This window comes from Panthera leo, chromosome A2 (assembly GCF_018350215.1).
Source record: "Panthera leo isolate Ple1 chromosome A2, P.leo_Ple1_pat1.1, whole genome shotgun sequence".
NCBI classification, from domain to species: domain Eukaryota; kingdom Metazoa; phylum Chordata; class Mammalia; order Carnivora; family Felidae; genus Panthera; species Panthera leo.
The window spans coordinates 44,467,645-44,489,900 of record NC_056680.1 but is presented as its reverse complement, the minus strand read 5'-3'; the positions used below and the strand labels follow the sequence as shown (position 1 = coordinate 44,489,900).

Below are 22,256 nucleotides of genomic sequence, written 5' to 3'. Positions count from 1 at the left end.
CTCTGGCAAAGAGGTAGTAGGCTATTTCATGTCAAAATACTCATGTCCCATCACTTCAAATTGCTTTGGCAGTGTGCAATCCTCTGTTTCAATTCTTCAGACTTCTTTTCCTGTCTGTATTATAGAGAAGTCAGGCATCTCAATATGGTGTTGTACTTTTAGCAGATCCAATGTGAACTGCCCTACATGTCAGAATACAGAGGGAACGGGAAACAGAAACAGAGGCGAGACCACTACATGAATGTGAGGTAATGCTGTAGTATTTAAACAGATTCGAGACCCTTAATCCAACTTTTATGAGAACACTAGAGAAACTTCCACTATCAATCTCATTCTGAGAAAGGTGAAGGGCATACAGAACCAAAGAGACAGCCTGTCATTAAAAACGTTAAAAATAGAAAGCCAGGCACACACACATACTGGGTGATGCCATAGTGCACATGCACCTTCTTTAGCAGACAAGATTTCTCTGTGCAGTTACAGCTATGAATCTCCCAAGTTTCCCATTCCTGAACTCTCTTCAGAGCTAATGATTCAAAAGGCCGGGTAGGCTTCTCATGAATATTCTGTATCAAAGTGGAAGGAGCAAAAATATTCTAAATTCCTTGAAATTTCAGGATTTAGAGGTTGTGACATTCTAGATAGAAAGTGACCATGTGTGACTTTGCACTTTGGTAGACTACAAATTTCATCCGAAGTAACTATGTAGGGAATAGGTTTTTTAAAAAGCCATCTGAGTTTTGGGGTGAGCTGCTCCCTTGTTTGATTCACAAAATTCTATAAATTCCAGAGTGTAGGCTGCATGTAAGATGTGAACAGATCAAATTTTTCCCCAGAGTTAATTGGGACACAATATCTGGCTCCATGAAGTAGATAACAGGAGAAGCAAAGAGTTATGACCCAAACGTTCCAGAAAGGACTGTATATTTTAATTTTTCTGACAAAATTAAATCCGGGTCTATTACCTAAATTTACTGGGATTAGAAAGGATTTTGGGGGGAGGGTGACAGAGCAGCATATAATAAAACCCCACACTCTTCCCAAACATTTTTCTTTCCTAAACAAAAATCCATTCATAAAGTACATATAGCAAGGAAGGGCTGAATGCTTGTAAATGACTAAGTTCTGGGAAAGAATAAGGCCATTTTTGCTCATTCTTTAAATACCCTTAGGCTGGCCTTAAGTCTTTTGAAAAAGAGAGATGCAAGGTAGAAAAAAGCACGGGGGAAAAAAGGACTATATCACATGTTTCTAAACCATATCATTTTTTAACATTAAAATTTCAAACTTTATGCAAGTATAAAATATGACACAAACAAAAAGATCCCTAAGAATCCATCTGTATATACTTCATAAAAGTTGGTGGTAACTGTTTCAACATTAGGCTAAAGTATACTCAACCTATGTTTGCAATTAGTCGTTAAGTTTCCATTATTCTAAACAGAAATTGTGAGCCCAATCCCTGAAGCACCACAGATGTTTTAATCCGTGATAACTGACTGTAAATACAATATGACACTAGCTAGAGCGTTATTTACACTTGCCAATTTGTTGCCCTACGGCACTAAAAACAAAAACAAAATTGTAGCAGGGAATTAACAAGCAAAAACACCTTGCCCTCATGTACGTTCCTTGCTGTTTCCACAAACAGAACATTTTGCTTCATGTTTTCTATCAACAAATTCAACTTTGGCATGTAAAATAAATGAAGGAAAAAGATCCATGTATGACGTGACAAAAAGAAAATAATTGGTAACGTGGCCGGCCATCTACTGCAAACATGTCCCCTAAAAACAATGTAAGTAGTAGTAAGTACTTCCTGTCACTTTTAATGGAGAAGTAATGTATGAAGTATAAAGAATATACTTAAATCCAAAATTTTATGCTCTTTCAACATCATGATTACAAACAATATAATATTGAACATAGCAGAATAATTGAAATTTTCATCTGGGGCCTTGCAATCTGTATATTTTTAAGAGTCATCCAACTTTGAGGGGTTTTCTTAGACAATATTCTCAGCAAATAACAAAGAGGTTGGCAATGGCAAACAGACTGTTGCCAAGGCAGTGAAGAACTCTTTCAGTGGCCTTTCCAGATCCCTCTTGAACTCCTGTAGCTCAGCTTTGGGGTAGTGGGAGAAGGTAAAGTTCAACCCCTGAGTAGAAACTCAGAAATTAATTGCTTTCAGGAAGGAAAGCAAGGCCTTGGGGAAATTAGCAGACATAGGCCAATGATCAGGTTAGTTTTAGCTACCAAGGACAACAAAACAAAAGGAAACAAACCAAAAAACAAAACAAACAACAATGAAATAACAACCAAACTCCACTTTTCTATATAGTATCAATATTGTCAAACTTGTTTTGCAACTGCCATTGGCCCTACCATAGCCACTCATAACTCAGTCGAAACTGCATCCTGGATTTGGCATAGAGAACCAGTCAGCTGATTCCTACAGAAGAGAAAACTGCTGACAATTAGAAGTCCATTTATCCAGTGCCTATTATATTCATCATTTTTAACTAGTAACTGAAGGTATATAAAGGAAATAACCAAGCAAGAAGAAGGTCTTCTTGTTATTTAAATCATAAAACAGATGGAAGGAATACAAGGAAAAAGGGGCGTCAGTTTGGTGTAGGCTAATGGAGGTAGAAGGCAGAGGTTTTGGAGAGAAAATGAGAAAAAGAGGAATATTTTAGGCTACATCATTTGACCTACATGAATGGAAAGAACAAAAATTAGTGGAATTTGGGTCAGGAAATTTGAATTATATTGTCTGGTCCGTCAGTTACTACCCTTGTGAACTTAAAAGAAGTTACTTATTTCTCTTTTCTAAGCCTTATTTTCCTCATTTGATAATACTCTTAACATATTTCCTATCAATTCAAGATTTGAAATTGAAATGAGCTCAATCTACAGATTGACTGGTAGAAACCACCAAATGAACAATTTTTTAAATTATTTTTTTTAATTTTAATGTTTACTTATTTTTGAGAGAGAGAGAGACAGAGAGAGAGACAGAGCATGAGCGGGGGAGGGGCAGAGACAGAGGGAGACACAGAATCTGAAGCAGGCTCCAGGCTCTGAGCTGTCAGCACAGAGCCCAACGTGGGGCTCAAACTCATGAACCCTGAGATCATTACCTGAGCCGAACTTGGACGCTTAACTGACTGAGCCACCCAGGCGCCTGAGCCAAATGAACAATTTTTAAAGAAACTACATTAATAGTTATAAAGTTTATCTAAAACAGGTATTGGGTTCTAAAGCAGTGTGTTTAAATATAATGTAATAATTAATACAAATAAAATAAGGACTTATTTTATAGAATGATTTACAGTTTAAAAAAAGCTTTCACATATATCATGTGAGTTTTCACCCTCCTCTTTTAAACTGTACAGAGAACTGATTTATAAACCATGTAAGAAAATTAGCTTTATGAATTTACAGTCACAATTCATTTTCTGACCAAAAATAGTGTTACCCAGCATGGTCACTGACATTTACTGTGACTTGCCTCTGAGTAAGTTTCTAAAAATAGAAAGCTAGCTACTGCCAAAAATGAAATACAAACTCCAAAGGAAAAGGATTTACCAATAGTTTAAATATTCAGAGGAATAAAACAAAAGCCATAAAGAAAATTCCAGAAGAGAAGATCCATAGTAAATGTTTTTAACAATAGCCAGACTGTGATAATACAGTTGTAGTCTGGAAGGCATACTTTGATGGAGAACAAATTCACACCTAAGGAATCAGTCTGTACCATAAACAACTACCTACCACACTGAGGTGTGGGTTCCTCTGGCACCTAGTACTGCTTGCCTCATACTTTTGGGCATGTCCCTCTACCTTTTGGGCCCCTTCCCTGGTTTCTTTCTTAAGTTCCCTGTATCTAAAAATAGTAGCACATTCTCCAGGAAGTCCCTCTTTTCACTCTATCTCACATCCTACCATGGCCCCAGTAGGGGTTGGATTTGGGTTGGATGCTGTGCCTCATTGTAGCTGCATCACAGCTAGTGTTCATTTTCTGTCCAGTACTTACCATATTTTGGTGTGCGGGGGCAGGGTGGGTAGCATCTGTTTAGATTAGCAGATCCACAAGGAAAGAACTCCCTTTTTAGATAGAATTATTGGTAACTAGTACAGGCACATATAAAATTTGTGTCTTGTGAATAAATGTGTGGTTGGAGAAGTTTTTCTCTCTTCTGCTCTCAATTTTCTTGGTGGCTTTGATAATACAACTCCATCAGAGGAAGAGAGTTTTTCTTTCAGCATACCATCCAGGATATATGACAGTAGAAGGTCTTTCTTGGAAAAGTGAAAAGGGTGGGTCTACATGAATCTGACAGAATGGGATGACTGACAATCTATATAGATGGCCTAGGAGACGAAGGAATAGTTTAGAGAAGGGAGGAGTAAAGATATTAAAGAAACACATGGGTTAAAGACATAAAAGGATCACAGGAAGAAGAAATGAATCAGATGGAATCCTAACAAATTATCCCCCCGCCCTGGGCCTATTCCCCCACTCCAAGAAAGGAGGCTCTCAGATATAAAGACGTGGGAGGTGTGGTCGTGCGGAGCAGTTCTATAGGCTACAGTACCCACTTGTGAATCCATTCTCAGGCTGATGGGAAACCATGACAAAGGAAAAGACTGCAATGGTCTTGTTGATTTTGTACACTTGGCCAGTCAATCTCTGGTAATAAAAGACTCTGGTATCCTTCTTTTCTAATGTAAAGGGTCTAGTAACAGGATCACGAATGAATTAGATTAGTTTAAGATCGTTCCAACTTATAAAATTCTAAGCCTTTCTAGTCTTATGTATAAAAAATTGTTTATCTTCCAAATTGAAATGAAGAACGTGGTATAGTTTTTTAAATGTCTGTAGGCTACTTGAAAGTTACACACAAGATCACAGAATACAGGCATTCCAAATAGTGTAGATGACATTAAAATAACATGTAGATGGGGGTTCCAAAGGGAAAGTAGAATTTTGACTAAAACAAAAAAAAATCTTTACAGCATTTGCTAAGCAGCTGTTATACATACTCAGTGATGACTGGGCAAGATTTGTATTTTAAAATGGGTATACAGCAGAACATGACAATTTGCTTTAGTTTCAACTACAAATCACAGTTTTCTGGTTTTAAGAAAAAAAAAAAAAACAGAAAGAAACCTGCATTTAAATGTAGACTTACTGCTTTAGCAATGAAGTAAATATCTTTCCTAAAATGACCATTAAAGCCATGAAATATTAATAACTGTAAACTAACAACTATTGCAAAAGAGGCAATGTTATTAATATTTCTTTCTCAGTAAGCAGACACCTGTGTAGAAATTTTGAAGTTGCAAAGTTCTTTTCCCAACCCTGTCTTGGTTTATAACTTTTTGTGAAGTTGTGTGTCCCCTTCTGCAGGTAAGTAAAAGAAAGTCTCTCAGAGGTGACACAACTTGCCTACATAATTATACATAATATATAATTCTTATATGTGTACTTACACAGTATGTATGTGTGTATAATAAAGTGAGCCAGCACATAAACCTAAGTCTCTTAACCATAAATGTTACGATCTTTCTACTGTGTGACTGTGACACACAGGCTAAGGATCAAAAGAGAAACACGTGGCTTTGAAAGAGTAACTGTAGCCACAGAAAAAGGGCACAGATTTTTGAGATAAGGCATAGATTATATATGCTTTTTAAACACCTTATGAAAATAGGTACGCTTACATTCTGGTACACGTTCTGAAGGCAAAGCTTCAGGATATCTCTCACACATGAAGTTCAACGTTGGTGTCACGGACTTAATTATGTTCTCTCAAATTCAAAGGACTGGAGCTATAACCCCCATAACTTCCAACCGTGAGTGATTTGGAGACAGGGCCTTCAAAAAGGTGATTAAATTAAAATGTAGGTCCTGATCCAATCTAACTGGTATCTTTATAAGGAGAAGAAATTTGGATACACACATGGAAGAAATGCCTGTAGGCACAGAAAGAAGGCAGCTCTTTGCAAGCCAGGGGGAGAGGCCTCAGGAAAAACCAAAACCTGCTAATATCCCAATTCTGGATGTTTAGCCTCCATAACTGAGACAATAAATTTGTTGGTTAACCTCTCCAGTGTATAGCACTTTGATATGGCAGGCTTAATACACTAGATAACAGGCAAGGATTAAAAAAGAAAACTGTAATATGTGTGCATATTCTTTCAAGATGGTAACAATGACAGCAATGGTTAACATTTATCGACCGCCTACTATGTACCAGGAAATATTCCAAGAGTTTAACACGTTTTAATTCCTTTAGTTATGATCACCATTCTATGACAGAGGTACTCTTTATTATTCCTAATTTACAAATGAAGAAACTGAGGCAGAGACAGACTAAGTAACTCACACAAACTGCTTAGCCAACATTAACTTTAAGTGTCTGGCAATGAAAATCAACATTAATAAATGTTCACTGAGCTTAATAAAAAATATTATTGAGTCTTACAAAGTGAACGGTTGATAGAGCTCATGTATCTTGAGTACAGACCAGACACAGCTACTTACTGGTGACCTTCTATTGCCAGTTCCACACCAGCACATACTTTCACATGTTATGCATTTTGAAATCATAGTAATTCTAAAAGGCATCCTTACATGGACTCTCTTTTTTACAGAGGAGGACACTGACTCCCAGATAAAGTCAGCTGCCCAACAAGAGAGTCAGCAAAAGGAGAAACAAATATTAAGCCCTGGTGTGTTTGAATTCCACTGCCATATGTTTTCTATTTTAGTGATAAGTCACAATAAAGTGATAGAACTGAAGAGTGAGTACAAATCATTTAGGAAGAGACATCACTTTAAAATGTGTTTCTGTGTTTAAACATACCCTGAAATGTGAAAATAGGTCAGAGGATAAAAACCTGGAACTTGACTTCCCCTGGTTTTGAAAAATATTGTGTAAGGAGGCAGGAAGTGGCTTTATACCATCCATTTCCCCGTGTATCATGAACAAAGGGCAAACCACAAGTTTGTGATTTTGGGCTAAGGGCACTTTTAACTAAAGTTTTTCACATATTTCCAACAGATTTTGAAAAGAATGCTGGGGACCAGTTTTTAAATGGAACATCTTGAACAAATTACAGCAAAGGAAAATCGGAGTCCTTGATAATTTAAGTGTTATTTTTACTACTAATGTGAATTCAACCCTAGCAAATTAAAATAGGAAGAATTAATTGGATATGCAAATGAGATTATTCAGTATATAAATCTAATTACATACCAATTTGCTTTAACAGCATGAAAAAAGAATAAATTGTTCTATGTAAATTGATTGTCTTAAATAACCACCTGTAGCCCAACAAAAATTGTCTTGAAAAAGCTATATTGGTTAAGTGCAGACGTCTAAGTTAATAACATAACGTCTTCACAGATCTTGTCACAAGAACCTCTTTGCAATGAAACCTGCTTATACTCCTGATGTACAATAAGGTAGTATCAGGTTTCTAGAACATAAGTAATGTCACAAGTTGGCTTTTTCTCCCCCCCCCCCCCCCGACCACAATAGATTGATAAGAACATGTTGATTTCTGAAACACTTAATGCTTTCACACAGACTAGACTTAAAGTCTGAGCAATTTTCATGTCTGAAAAATAAGAAAGAAAAGTGGGTAAAGTGTGCCAGTTTTTATTAATTTAGCTGTGGCTCTCAAACCTATTTAATCAAACGCTTTCAATATAACTCAGCAACCCCTGCTACCACCCATCTTAAAAATATTCAATGAGTTTTGAATATTTAACTGTGAAAGGAGGCATTAATTCATGAAGCTTGTGCCTTGAGAACAAGCAGAATAATACTAGATGTTTGCAAGATACAAGATGAGGGATTAGTTGCTTTTCTCAATGTCAGGAAGAGTCACTGCATTTCCTCTTTAGGCAGCACTGACATAACCCAAAGAGAAATATCAAGCCAGTATTCTCAGGGTTAGCCACAGTAAGACTAGATCCATTTTCACTGACCCTAGTTCAGAGAGCCCGAATGTTTCTGTGACTTTCCTACAGACAGACCAAAGAGGCAATGTCGAGTCAAACCCACAGAAGCAACCCCGGAATCCAATTCCACCTTAGTCTTCTTAGGTTTAGATACAGGTATTTTTTAGAAAAGTGGATGGATAAAGAACATATCTAAAATGAGTGAAAGAGAAAGAGAGAGAGACAGACAGAGAGAGAGATGGACAGATGAACTGACAACAGACAGGTGGACAGAGAGAATGAGCATGTTGAGAGACATGTATAATCTCCCTTTGTCATCAGCATTCATCCTTGGCTCTGAGTCTCAGGAGAGGTTCTGAAAAGAGCTGTTAATATGGTAAGCATATTAGAAACCAAAATCTATACAGCTTGTGTTAAAGAAGCCTGTAGACTGATTTATCCAAAGGAAACTTTTTTTTCTACTTTATTATAAGGACAAGTGTTGTCAATCCCTTTTTAATCTCTAAAATAAAAATCAGCAATGGCAGCTGGTACTGTTGTTGAGTTTCTCTGACCAACTTCTTTTCTTCAGGGAAATAATTAGAACTTACCCTTAGGGGATTCCTTATCTACTTTTCCCTCTCTGGCTAGAAGGAACACCAAGTGTGGAGGCAGGGTACCAAAGGAACAGTTGTCCTGGCTCTGGGCTTCTGCTATCCAGCTACAGTACATGGAACCATAAAGAGGATCTAGGCTAGTGATAGTGTCTTGGGATGAACTTGAAATCAATGCCAGGCAGACAGTAGCCTCAATCTGAGTAGAATGGGAGAGACAATGGAGTGATCAGATATAAGGAGAAAATAGGTTTAAATCTGATTTAATGAGAAATGAATTTGAATGAGAGGGAGGAAGGAGCTCCCAGAGAAGTTCTGTAAATTGTAGCTGCAGCAGCTTTTTATAGGATGCCTATGACCTTAGACAGGGACAGTCTAAGGTCTTAAGAGGCACTCAAGCAATAGTGTGGTCTCACTCCACTCTTAGTAATGTAGCTCCAAACATACAAAAACAATAACATATCAGCTCTTTTATTGCTTTCCTAGCCCTTATCACGATCTCAAATTATGCCACTGATCTATTAACTTTTGCATTATCTGTCTTCTCCAGAGAGAAGGTAAGCAGGGATACTGTGCCTATGTTTTCACTACCATATCCTGAGCATCAGACACAGTGTCTGCATTGTTGGGGCTCTGCAAATGCTCAGTAACACAGAAGCCAGGCATGTGCACAAGCCACTGGACTAGAGAACACAATTCAGTAAGAGGTTTCTAACAGTAAAGCACTATGAGGTCACTTGAGGGGAAGAGATTAACATGTGAGGATAAAAAGGGCTCCATGGAGATGATACAGCTCAGCTTCCATTGTTTAAACACTTCCTGTGTGACAGGTATTGTATACAGTGCTCAAAAGGGATTATTTCAATATAATCACATCTGCCCTAGAAGGTGTATACTATTAACATCACTCTTTTCCCGAAAAGGACACAGTTTTAGAATGGCTGGGTCACTTGCCCCAAATCATAGAGCTGTCTGTTAGTGGATTTTGAACAGGGTCCAAGCAATCAGAACATACTGTGCCTCTTGGGTCCTGAGGTACAGGCAGAACTTTAACAGACACAGGTGAGGAAGAAATAGCAGAAATAAAGACAGAGGAATGGAAAAAAAACAAAGTTTTTGTTTTCTAATTGCAGAAGTAAATATATGTGTGCTCACTGAGCAAAAGGAAAGAAGCTGGGGAGAAAGTCAGTGAGAGACGGGAAAGCTCAGTGTTTTAGATTTGGTCAAAATATACAAAGAAAATGTATATGCATACCTGTTTCTAAGTTTACACACATAAATAAAATATGATCAGGATGGAAGCCATTAGCACCAGAGAGGGACAATAAACTTTGTATAATTTATGTAGTTTATTTGAGGAATGAGAATGTCTTCTTCCCCAAGTTTTCGTGAATTTATTTTGGGATTCACTGAAGTTAAGGTGTGAAGGAAGTACTGATATAATTAAATATATTATTTAACATAATACAAATATGGCTTGCAATCTGACTGGCTTTTAAAGTTCCATCTGTTGATACAGGTTATGATTTAATCCTATCTTCTCAACAATTTTCCTTGCTGGCATCAAATAAAATCCGGCAAACCAACAAAGAAAGAATATCTCAAAATTCACCTCCAGGGTACCAAATTGCATTGTAACTCATTGTGCTAAAACTTTGCCACAATCTGGGGGACTGTTTAGAGTAACGATATATAACCAGGAATGCAAACCAGGTGCATCTTGAAGATGAAGTGTAAAAATATCAACTGGAAAGAAAATGTGACCAATTTTAACAGTAAGACTGAAAATATTGGGGGTGGGTAAGGTGGATGGAACCAAAGTTGATGAATTTAACATTCTCCATGGGAGAATTTATTTATTTCATCTATGTCAAGATTACTTTAATCAGGTATTTCCTGCAGTCATGAATAAAATAACCTAGATTTTTTAAAAGCAAAGCCTGATTTCTGGACAATCTAAGTGTCTCCTCCTTTCATGTGTCTTTGAAATATGTGAATAATACCTACACCCTGGGAGATATCAACAGAATATACACAAATCATTTCAAATCTATTTATAGATGAATTCAAAGGGATTTTAATACTCACCTGCTATAGCGGAATTACCTATCATAATTAATGGAATGATTTGACAGTGGCCAACCACATGAAAGCATTTAAGATTGGTTGTGTTTACTGCATTTTTAAAAAACACATACTTGGTGTAATGTATCACATTTATTTGGTGGTATTAATGAATGCACTGATTCATAATGAACAATCTGTCAGAATTCCTCTTAGTGCTGTGACAATGCAGAATTGAGAAATCAAAAAAAAAAAAAAAGTCTTCATGACCACCCTCTAATTTTTCTTTCTTCCTGTTAATCACTCTTATTCTCTTCTTGTCTTACCCCCTACCCAGCACTCTAATGCTGCCTGCAATCAGGGAGGAAAGAGACCTAACAAAAGTGACACACTCAAAAAGAGGTTTTGATAGGATATATAATCCCAGGAATAGTTCCATCATTACAAGGGCTTCTCTGTTTCCAAAATTCAGCAATAAAGGAATTACCATCAGTAATGGAAAATGAGATATCAAGGGTTTAATAATGATGCTAGTATTTTTGATAAAGGATCATCCTAGTGTCTCTCATATACACATACACTGTGTGCGTGTTATAAGCATACATGTGCATGTGTTTTATATATGTATACTCACACATTTAAGCGCTGTTCTTGAATCTAGCTATTTATATGGCAGACCCTGTTTAGCTTTATAAGCGTTTCCAAGTAATATTTGCCATCACCTGGCCTTCTTTTCCCTAAGAACTGTATAAGGGAACCACTGATTCTTCACATTTTTTTCCCTTTCACATCCTATTCTTTCCACAAACCCACCACTTCCTGATTATATAAGCCATGCTAAACATATTCCTGTACAAAAATTCTTATCTCCTTTAGGCGGAAGATCTTATTCTTTCCAGGCTAACCTATAAATGACCTTCCAAATCTCTGAAAATAGAGCATTGTGGTTTCCTACAAAGTATAGCATTTTTACAGAATTCAGCATTTGCTCTGTTGTTTCTATATGGTAGTTCTCATGTATGATATGTTAGGATTTCCTTCTGTTACTCAATTTGAACGTTTCAACTTACCACACACTTTAGCATCATGTAAAGAATTTCCAAATACTGTCATTTCAGAGTTTAGAAAGCTCGCATGAAAACAAAACAAAACAAAACAAAAACTATGTCAGATGATTTTCCTACTTGTTTGTAATCCTTTAGCCCCCAGCTACAGCCTCTTTAAGTCAGACAAAAACAGATTTTGTTTTACATATAAATGTTGATCATTTTCACTGTGAGTATTTTTGGTTCAATGAATTCAATTAACTAAGTTCTTTAAAAATCACGTGTGTATTGTGTGCCATTTTGACAATTCTAGCTCTAGTAAGGGGAGAGGGGGTGGAAGTCAAATAGCTCAGTTTTCCCTTAAGCTATTATTTAAAAGAATGTCTAAACAACCAGTTTAACTCAGTCAAGCATTCAATCATTAGGCTTTATCTGCGCAAAGGCAGATAACTGGTGAGATATGATTTTACCTTCTGTATTTCAACTTCACAGAAATAGCAGTAGTAACAAACCTCCTACCCAACAAAACACTAATGCATTAAACTTATGAAAATGAATTTATTTGACAGAAAGTTGCATTTATTCATTCATGTTTTCATTCACTAAGTATTTATTAAGAGCCTGCTCTGTGCTAGGCATTATTCTCGCTGCTTGGGATACGTAAGTGAATAAAACAAAGATGGCAGTCTTTAAAGAGCTTCCATTTTAGGAGCAAAACAGATACAATAAACAAGGAAAACAAATAGTATGTGAGAGGTTTATAAATGTTATAGAAAAAAGAAAACGTGGAACAGGATAAAGGTTCCCATGAGCGTGATAGGCAATAGTATGGTACGTAGTGTTCAGGATAGGTCTCATAGAGAGGGTGAGATGTGAACGAAGCTGGCAGAAGAGATGAAATTAGCCAATAATTTATCTGAGGAAAGAGTGGATCATGCAGACGACAGTAAGAGCCAAGGCATAAACGTGGGTAAAGCCTGGGATGTTTCTAGGTGGGAAAGACTAGAATCAGGAAGAGAGGAGTAAGCTAGTTATGGGAGGGGAAGCAGTACAGGTGCAGTTACAGGTCACACAGTGCAGACTGTCAGGAGGACTATGGCTTTGCTCAGAGTAAAACAGGGAGTCAGTGCAAGTTTTGGAATAGAGGAATGGCATGTTCTGGTTTGCTTTTTAAAATAATTACTCTGATAGCTGTATTGAGAATGACCTATATAGAGTAGACAGTAGAAGCAGGAAAAGTAGACTGTAGAAGACAATGTAGAAAGCAAAAGGGAGACCAGTTAGGAAGACAGTTCAGTAGTGGAGGAGAGAGATGCTTGCCAGTGTCTCAGGTCAGGAGGGGAGCCTGGAAGGGGGGAAGAAGCAGCTGGATTTGAACATTAATATATATATATATATTATATATATATATACATATATATATACACACACATATATACATATATATATACACACACACACATATATATGTATATATATGTGTGTATATTTGTATATATACATATACACACACATATATATATACATTATATTAATTAATTACTTTAATATATATATACATATATATATATACATATATACATATATATATATATATATATATATATGAAGAGAGATATATCGGGAGATATATATTATACAGGGAGAGAAAGAGAGAACCTTAAGCAGGCTCCATACTTAGCTAGGAGCTTGACACGGGACTTTATACTACGAATCTGAGATCTTGACCTGAGCCGAAATCAAGAGTTGGACGCGCAACCAACTGAGCCACCCAGGCCCCCCCACCCCCCAAATATATTTTAAAGGTAAAGCCATAGACTGGCCAAAATATATGAGAGAAAGCAAGGAATTCAAGAGGAATCTCAAGTTTTTGGTCTGCACAGTGGGAAGGATAAAGTTACCATCATTTGAGACGGGAAGGGCTGTAGGTATAACAGGTTTAGGGGAGAAAAAGAGGCAATGAGGTCAACATGTTGGATGTGAGATGCCTATTAAGACATCAAACTCCATAATGTCTAGCTAAATGGCTTCATCAACTACATTTGTTATAATGTACAGAAATTCACTCTGCAATGGCTTTAGAGTTGTATTTACAGTTAAAAATAATGAATAAGTATCAGTTTATTGATTTTGCAGGCTTTTTTTTTTCATATAAAGACATGTGTGAATGCACATCTGAAAGTGAAAAAAGAGAAACAAATGCTTATTTCCTTCAGAAATCTCCAACTTGTACAACTTGCTTTTTCTTATTTGATACAAATAAAATTCCATTCTTAATTTAAAGGGCTTAAAAATGTTTAAGGCAGGGGCACCTGTGTGGCTCAGTCAGTTAAACGTCCTACTTTTGATTTCAGCTCAGGTCATGATCTCAGGGTCATGATCTCGAGCCGAGTCTGGTTCCACTGGGCATGGAGACTGCTTAAGATTCTCTCTCTCTCCTTCTTCCTCTACCCTTCTCACCAACCCCTCCCCGGCTTGTCCTCTCTCTCTTCAAAAAAAATTTAAGGTATATTTAGAACTTATGGTTATGAAAACCTTTTACTGCTACAACTATGTTGGGGGACAGGAGCACAACACCAAATCACAGGGGCTCCCCCTTTCCACTGCCAACAGCAAGTCCAGGTTGTCATCTATGTTTGTGACTGACCACCTATAGATCATGTGCTCCAATGACCCCTACCTCAGGTTTCACTGATTTGTTAGAGCAGCCCACAGAACTCGGAAAAACATCTTACTTACCAGATTTCCATTTAGTATAAAAGGATATAACTCAAGAATAACCAGATGAAAAGGATGCACAGGGTAAGATATGGGGAAAGGGCACACAATGTGCTGCTTTCTCCTATCTTCACTTGTCAATCATTCACAGGCAATCATTCAACCTCCAGTCCCTCTCAGCTCCCTGGAGGTCAGGAGAGTGGGACTGAAAGTTCCAGTTCTCCAATCACAGGGTGGTCCCCTAGCAACCAGCAGCATCTTTGGGGGCTTTTCAAAAGTCACCTCATTAATATAAACTCAGGTGTGCTTGAGAGGGTTTGTTATGTATATTAAAACACTATTATGGTTCTTATCACTTAGGAAATTCCCAGGGTTTTGGAGTTCTGTGTCAGAAGCAAACATAAAGACCTTCTATATTTATTATATATCACTGTATCATATGGTGATCAAGGGATCCAGAGACAGCTCAAAGATTTCAAGAATCTAGAGTTATGAATTGGAAACCAAATGACATGGGCACTATGAGGTAGAAGCAAATGGAGAAATTTATCCAGTGAACTGGAATTTAAAGTCAAGCAAGAAAACAAGTTACCATTTGTTATATTCCTACAATATGTGTTGCACTGCACTTGACAGTTCACACATATAACGCATTAAAGACCTATCATTTATCTACTTCTATTGTAAAAGTAGAATTTATAGATGGAGGGATTAGGAATTTGTCCAAGGTCATACAGTTGAAAAGTGCAATGGGTTTTGATTCCAAGTATGACTTCCAAATTCTGGCTTTTTCTATTCCCAAATGTACATTAGTGATCAAATTCAGATCAGGTGTTAGATGAAGAATCAGTAAGGACAACCTCTGCAGTTGGAGACTAACTGAGGAAATGTATTTAGGCAAGAGTAGGCATAGTATTAAATGACAGGTCTAGATGGACATCAGAGGTCAGGCAGAGAGCCCTTTTATCACATGCCTATGGACAACTATAGTTGATTTCCAGAGTGGCCAAGAACCAGGGCTTTGTAGGAGTTGAAGACGCAGGATGGCAAGAGGCAAGAATGATGCAAATCCCAGGAGACCTTGACAGCAGACTTGGTTTCAAAGGTTAGTGATATCTCCCATAGAGGTAGGGGCCAATCCTGGGATGATAGGGCCCTCAGGCTGGTGGGCCCTTGTGTTGTACAATCTGAAGAACAACAATAACCAAAACACATGAATTCTGCTTGTCTTAGAAAAAGGGCAAAGGAGGACACTAACTTATGAACTATTTTTTTTTAAATCCTATGTATGTAAAGAAAATAGAAATTATGCCCTGCATTTAAATAATTAAAACAATTAAAAACCCATGTAGAGATATGTATGGGGAAGTATTGTTAATTCTAAAGCAAATGCAAAGGGCATTTCATCCTAAGGGAGAGAGCTAAACGCATTTGAACGAAATAGAAAATATTCTACATAAAATTTGATGTTTTTAAAACCTTGTGCTTATTATTCTGTTAGGATTTTGTAAGCTTGTTTGGATTTCATTGATATGAGGAGTCGGGGTAGTTATAAAATAAAAAAAAAGTACGAGTTTAGGTTTAAGAGTTTGGAACTTGCCCAATAACAAAATGCTTTATGAAAGACTTTTCTTCATTTTGTAAACCACTTCATTTCCAAGTAACTCAGATAACTTAAGGCATAGAGATAAGCAATTCCTGGTTTTTCTTCTTTTTGAGGCTAGCAGGTCTCTCTATCAGGTGTAAGTCTCAGACTTCTGGAAAATATTGTGCAATCCCTAATGGGCTACCACTATCCTACTTTCTATGTCTAACTTAAGTAGACATATTCAGTGTTGTTCAGCAGAGGAGACAGAGGAGAGGGGATGAAATACATCTTGATGCCTGACGATAGGAAGTACGGACAACACCTAGGATTAGCTCTCTTGTCCTCATTCTCCTGAGGGTGGTGGCAACTCCCATGAATATTAAAGAATTTGCAAGCTCAAAACATGGCCAGAAAGCAGAGTAGGAAAAGACCAGGGCAGATTCTCGGTGACCGTCCACATAGCAAGTCCTTCGTGGGGATTTATAAGCTGCCCTTTGTGGGAGCTTCCAAAAACAGAGAACAAATGGCGAATTGAGATCCAGTTATTCCATGATGAAGGTGCAAGCCGACACATGGGATGGAAGTTACATGTGGATAAAAAGTATGTATGTAAATATACACAGCACACCTTTTTTGCTCTGGAATCGTTCATTTCCAAACTATAGTTTAGCGGGCGGTAAGTCACAACTAAAATGTTAATGGAGAAAAAAAAAAGTGTGGGAATCAGAAAAATTTCAAGAAGATACTTTTCAATTTATATTTTGATATCTCACACTTTCTTTCTAACTTTACTTTTACGTTTCATTGGAGATTACCAGATCAATCCATCAAATGTAACATGTTATTTATCAAGGGTATGTGGAAGGGAAGGCATTTTAAAAGTTATCAATAGTGGTGGCACTGAACAGTTAGGAAATGGTTCGGTTTAAACTTAGTACAGCAACATGGTTTAACAGAAAAGAAAGAAATTCATGAAAATTTAAAAAAAAAAACTTTTCTTGGATAGTGCAGAGTGATATATCTTACTGATGTATATATTTAGTTATTATGTAAAGTGCATCCTCTTTTCAATAACTGAGCAGCTCATGCCATGTCTTTCCACCAAAGACAGTATCTTCATCTCTCAATTCTAGATTTAAACATTTCAAATGATTAAAGTATATAATCATTTATAGATTTTTAAAAATAATATCCTTCTTTGGCATCTTACATAAAACTAGCAGCAAATATGTACTGAAACAGCATTTTCTTACGAAGGAATGCTTTTTTTCTCCATAATAAAGAAATGCCACCATAGACACACTATTTGCTACTTAAGAGATTTTTTTTTAAGTGAAATTCTCCAACATTGAGACTTTAGGCAGTGTTTGCATTACAGACTAGTTCAAGTGGAGTAACGTCTAAGAGAAAAATGCCAGAGTGAATGTTAATATATTTATATGTAGAGCTAATACATTTTTCATTTAACTATAGAGTAGAAGCTAATACATTTGTGTAGTGAAACTAATACATTTTTCATTACTTAAATGCATAGTAGATGGTTCCAGAGTTACTAATGAATTTACATGAGATCCTCCAAAGAACTTGGAAACAATCTAAGTCATTTTCCAACAACTATGTCCACCTCCTCATGAAGAGTAATGATGGTAAGGGATAGGATACCATTTGTAGAGAGTAAGTAAGCATTATCTACAGTATGACCAGTGTCTATAAAGGTAATGGCACTTTAGGTAGAGAATTCATGTTTCCGCTTTATTACTTTATTCTGAGTGTATCTAATTTCTTCCTTTCATTTCCTGACAAGTGACAGAGCAGATGTTTTTCTCCTTCTTCTTCTCCTTCTTTACCAGAAAGTAGGTTTTTGAGGTCAAGAGCCGCAGATCAAGTGACTTTCTGAATTAACCTCATGCCAGCAAGTTTACAAACACACTGCTTCTGCTTTGCCAAAGACTTCAAAGGCAGCAGACTATGGTGATTACTTGGGCAACATTTTGGAATTAGCCATAGTTACGATTAGATTATTAACACTAATACAATAGACACAAAAGGCGTCTTTGGAGAAATCCCCACCTAATTAAAAAAAGATACACTGAATTTTCACAATGGATTTGATGGTGAAATCAAGCTTGGATTTCTGTATAAACACAAGAAACAAACGTATTAATGGGCACAAAGTTCACCAAGCTGACATCTCTGTGTATTAAATATATACAGGAGCAGAATTTGGAGGCAAAGCACTGAATGTAACTAGTGTGAAAAAGACACAACTTTTTTGTTTGATAAAGACAATTTTTTTGACAAATCCAATGACTAAGAAGCAGGCCAGGGCGCTAATTGCTCTGTACCATTCTGGAATGGGGGCACCATTCACATGGTGTTCTTTGTAAACAGTGCTCCTGGATCTGTGCAAGATGGCAGATGGCTACAGCCAAGGTTTAGATAACCAGATTCCTATGTAAAAATGGCCGATTATTTCAATATCTTAAATTGTTCTTTGGACTACAGAAACAATAAATGTAAAGGTTAATAATTTCAAAAAAGCAACCTGAAACAAAAGCTAGATACTGTACAAGTTTTCAATTAAATAAATATACTTCTCATTACTTGTAGTTTTTCAATCAACACATACTGATTGAATACTTAAGGTAGTATAGCTTGGTGGTTAAGAGCATTTCTTGTGTTTAAATCCTGATTTGGGGCACTCATTAGCAGAGTGACCTCTGGTAATTTGCTTAACTGTTCTGCTCCTCAGCTTTATCACCCCTAAAACAAAGATTTTGATGATATAGCTTGCTCAGTGTCATGAGCATTATTACTCTCGAAGTGCAGGCAGCCTGTTTGGTCCAGAGTAAGGGCTAAAAATAAACCTCGATAAGTTACTACTACCATCACCTGTTAAAATGATTTGTTCTCACAGGTGAATTTAATTTACAAGAATTAGAATGAGAGCTCAGAAGGCTCTCAATGATTTTGTGCACTATGGTGAGTGTAAGAGTGGCATAAACCTGAAGTTCTTGGAGTAAGCCTTGAGCTCTACATGCCACTCCATGCCATGCTGAGTGTGATTCTGGTATGTCAAAGGGCATATTTAAAAAAGTTAATGTTTATCTATTTTTGAGAGAGACAGAGACAGACAGACAGAGCACTAGCTCACTCGAGTGAGCAGGGGAGAGGCATAGAGAGAGGGAGACACAGAAGGAAAGGGCTCCAGGCTCAGAGCTGTCAGTACAGAGCCTGACACGGGGCTCAAACTAACAAACCGTGAGATCATGACCTGGGTCGAAGAAGGATGCTTAACCGATTGAATCACCTAGGTGCCTCAAGGGGCATATTTTACATACAACATGGGTCACAAGGATAAGAAAAATACTTAATTTAATGTTCAATAGCATTTTTCCCCCAATGTTATAGGGAAATTCAGAAGTATTGGATTTAGTTAGAGGTAATAATATATCCCTCTCCATCATGGCCCTTTCCTAAAGGTTCTGAAAAGTAATTTTATCTCTTCACTGTTTTTAAAAAGAAACTGAATGAGATCATAATTGCACTGTGTAGGCCATGTACCTGATAAGCTCTAGGGAGAATTAAATAGTTAATAAGACATAGTCTTTGTCTTTTATGAGATTACAGATTAGGAGAGAAAGTAAACATAATGCCGCTAAACAAGAATGAAATGATTTTTTTTTAATTTTTTAATGTTTATTCATTTTTGAGAGAGAAAGAGAGTGCAAATGGGGGAGAGGCCAACACGAGGTTCCAACTGACCAACTGTGAGATCATGACCTGAGCCAAAGTCGGATGCTTAACTGACCAACTGAGCCACCCAGGCATCTCAGGAATGAAAAGATTTTTAAATATTGCAGAGTTTGGATTCTTGTATAGTTAGTGTGAAAGGTTATTTTCTCTAGTGCATCTTAGTGAAGTTTCCTCAGATTAAAAACTATATATAAAAATTGAAGTATTTATTTATGAATCACAGTTATTTATATATGAATCCCTTATTATAGGGATTCATTATCAAAACTATAATTAAGTCACCAAAAGCAGTGTAAGAACTATATGATGGAGAGGAGTGACCAACCTCAGGCTCTTGAAGACCCAGGCGTCTTCTATAGCACAAGGTAACTCTCAGAATATTTTGTTTTTACTAGATTGTATGTTGTTTTTAGTGTCAAATTTGCTCCCTTCTTACAGTGCATCTGAACATCTCTGGGGGTAACCACAGCATTTGTAAGGTTCACTGACAGGAGCATTCTGCTAACTGCATTTTGCTATTACATAATAAATGAAGTCTTTCAAAACTAAGTATTCATCACAATAACCCATCACACTGTATGGATTTCAATCTTAGAGTAAGTGCTTACCTTTTTTTCTTACCCCTAAGCGAATTTCCTGACCTAGTAACATTGGCTTCCTAACATCAGTAATAACAAAGCTAGAAATAAAGCATCAAACACTGCATGAGAGCCATTACTCTTATAAAACGTTGTCAATACTTAATTAATTTGTGAAGAAGAAATTAAAAACTTTACCTGATAATACTACTACTCTCACATCAGCCAGTATGAATGAGATCTGATGGGAATGCAAAACAAAACAAAACAAAACAAAACAAAAAAACAACCTTTTGCAACTTGGTTAACCTATAATAAATACACACACACACACACACACACACACACACACACACACACACCCCTTGATAAATACAGACATATTAATTTCACAAAAGATTTAACAACATTAAGGTACAGTTTCTCAGCATTACTTAGGATTTATATACCAATAAGGTATGGGACTGTGTTGGGGCTATGAGGCAAAGAGGTCACTACACAGCAGGGGTCAGCCAACATTTTCCTTAAAGTAAATATTTTTATACATAGTAAATATTTTAGTAACATACAGTTATACAGGAAGTAAATATTTTAGGCTCATATGGGACTTCAAAGTAGTGGGGGGGGCACAATTCGGTCTATAATAGATGCCTATTTCGGTTATGTTTTAAGACACAATATCACTATAGCCAATGATAAGTGATCAAATTAAATTATTCTGACGGTCTACAGTACCAGTAATTGGATTCTTACTCTAACAGGCACACAGCTGGGAAAGATTTGCTCAGAAAAATTATATTTTGATTTTTTAAAGAACTTTTTTTGTCTTGTTCCAAATTATCACAACTTAGAAGAATTATTTTGAGATTTTTTTTTAAAATAAAACTTTTGGTATACCCAATTCTGAATGATCACAAGATTAGGTTCCCTTTAATAAGGCAGTTGTTAGGCTCTACAAATCAGATGTGGAACTAAGGTTGAAGGATGTTCAGCTGATTTTTCAGGATTCAGATCTGATTTCTTTCCAATTTGGAAGAATAGAGAGCCTTGCTCTCATTTCACTGACATTGATAAAGGCAACCAGGGGGAAAAAAATCCCACTTCATCGTTGCCTACTGATGGCAATCAGAGAAATTTGGAAATTTCTTAATAGTCACTTAGATTGGCACAAAACCACATCAGATATCCATTGCATTCTATCTGGAGTGAAAAATATCCTCATGAATCAAACCTTTTAAAGACTTTCTTCCTTTTTGCTCCAAGACACAAACACTGTGGAATGGCAAAGTTAGTCTGTGGAGCCATTTCTCTTGAGCTGCCCTACTCCTACTTCTAAAAGTGCAGAGGTGGCCTGGCCTGTCCTCTTTGCTTCTCAGTGTTGATGACTGCTTCCTACCTGCTATCTCATAATCTCATTCTTCTTATTCAAATTCCCCTTCACCTAAGCTGTTGCTTTGGAAAGCAGCTGATAAACTAATTTCTGCTAAAAGGAGTAGGATCCAAACCTTCTTAATATGCTAAGCTTCCTCCAGGCTCCAGAGTCAGCACACACATTTTAGCAGGGGTGCTGGGTAGAACAAGGGTTAACAGACTGAATGGGTGAAAGTTGATGAAGTTTAATGTACGCACTAAGTTAAAGGAAGAGATCCTTCCAGCTACAGAAGCCTTTTCAGCCACCTCTCAAATTACATTATGAAGCAAGTCCCTAATAAATATATTCACAAAAGTGTCACCTGCAGGATAATTCAACAATGATGGAAAACTTGACAACTACCACTTTTATGATTCTAAGGAGAGATACTTGATGGTATAATAAAAAGTAAATATCTTCAATTAAAGTCTGCAAGATGTTAATTAAGCTGTTAATCTTATGATTCATAATAAATTCATTTTAATTAGTAAACTGTGATGTGTTTCTGAAAATGAAAAAAAAAT

General features: G+C 36.8%; 1 protein-coding gene and 1 long non-coding RNA gene across 8 annotated transcripts in view; one reads left to right on the top strand and one right to left on the bottom strand.

Annotated features, from left to right (window-relative positions):
• The window catches only part of CNTN4 (contactin 4), an 893,585-nt gene that overhangs the window by 382,974 nt on the left and 488,355 nt on the right, over positions 1–22,256 (bottom strand). The window lies entirely within an intron of this gene.
• On the top strand, positions 198–7,147 carry LOC122214589. Its single transcript, XR_006199982.1, has 3 exons — positions 198–248; positions 1,652–1,798; positions 7,074–7,147. It is a non-coding gene; the product is annotated as an uncharacterized LOC122214589 (long non-coding RNA).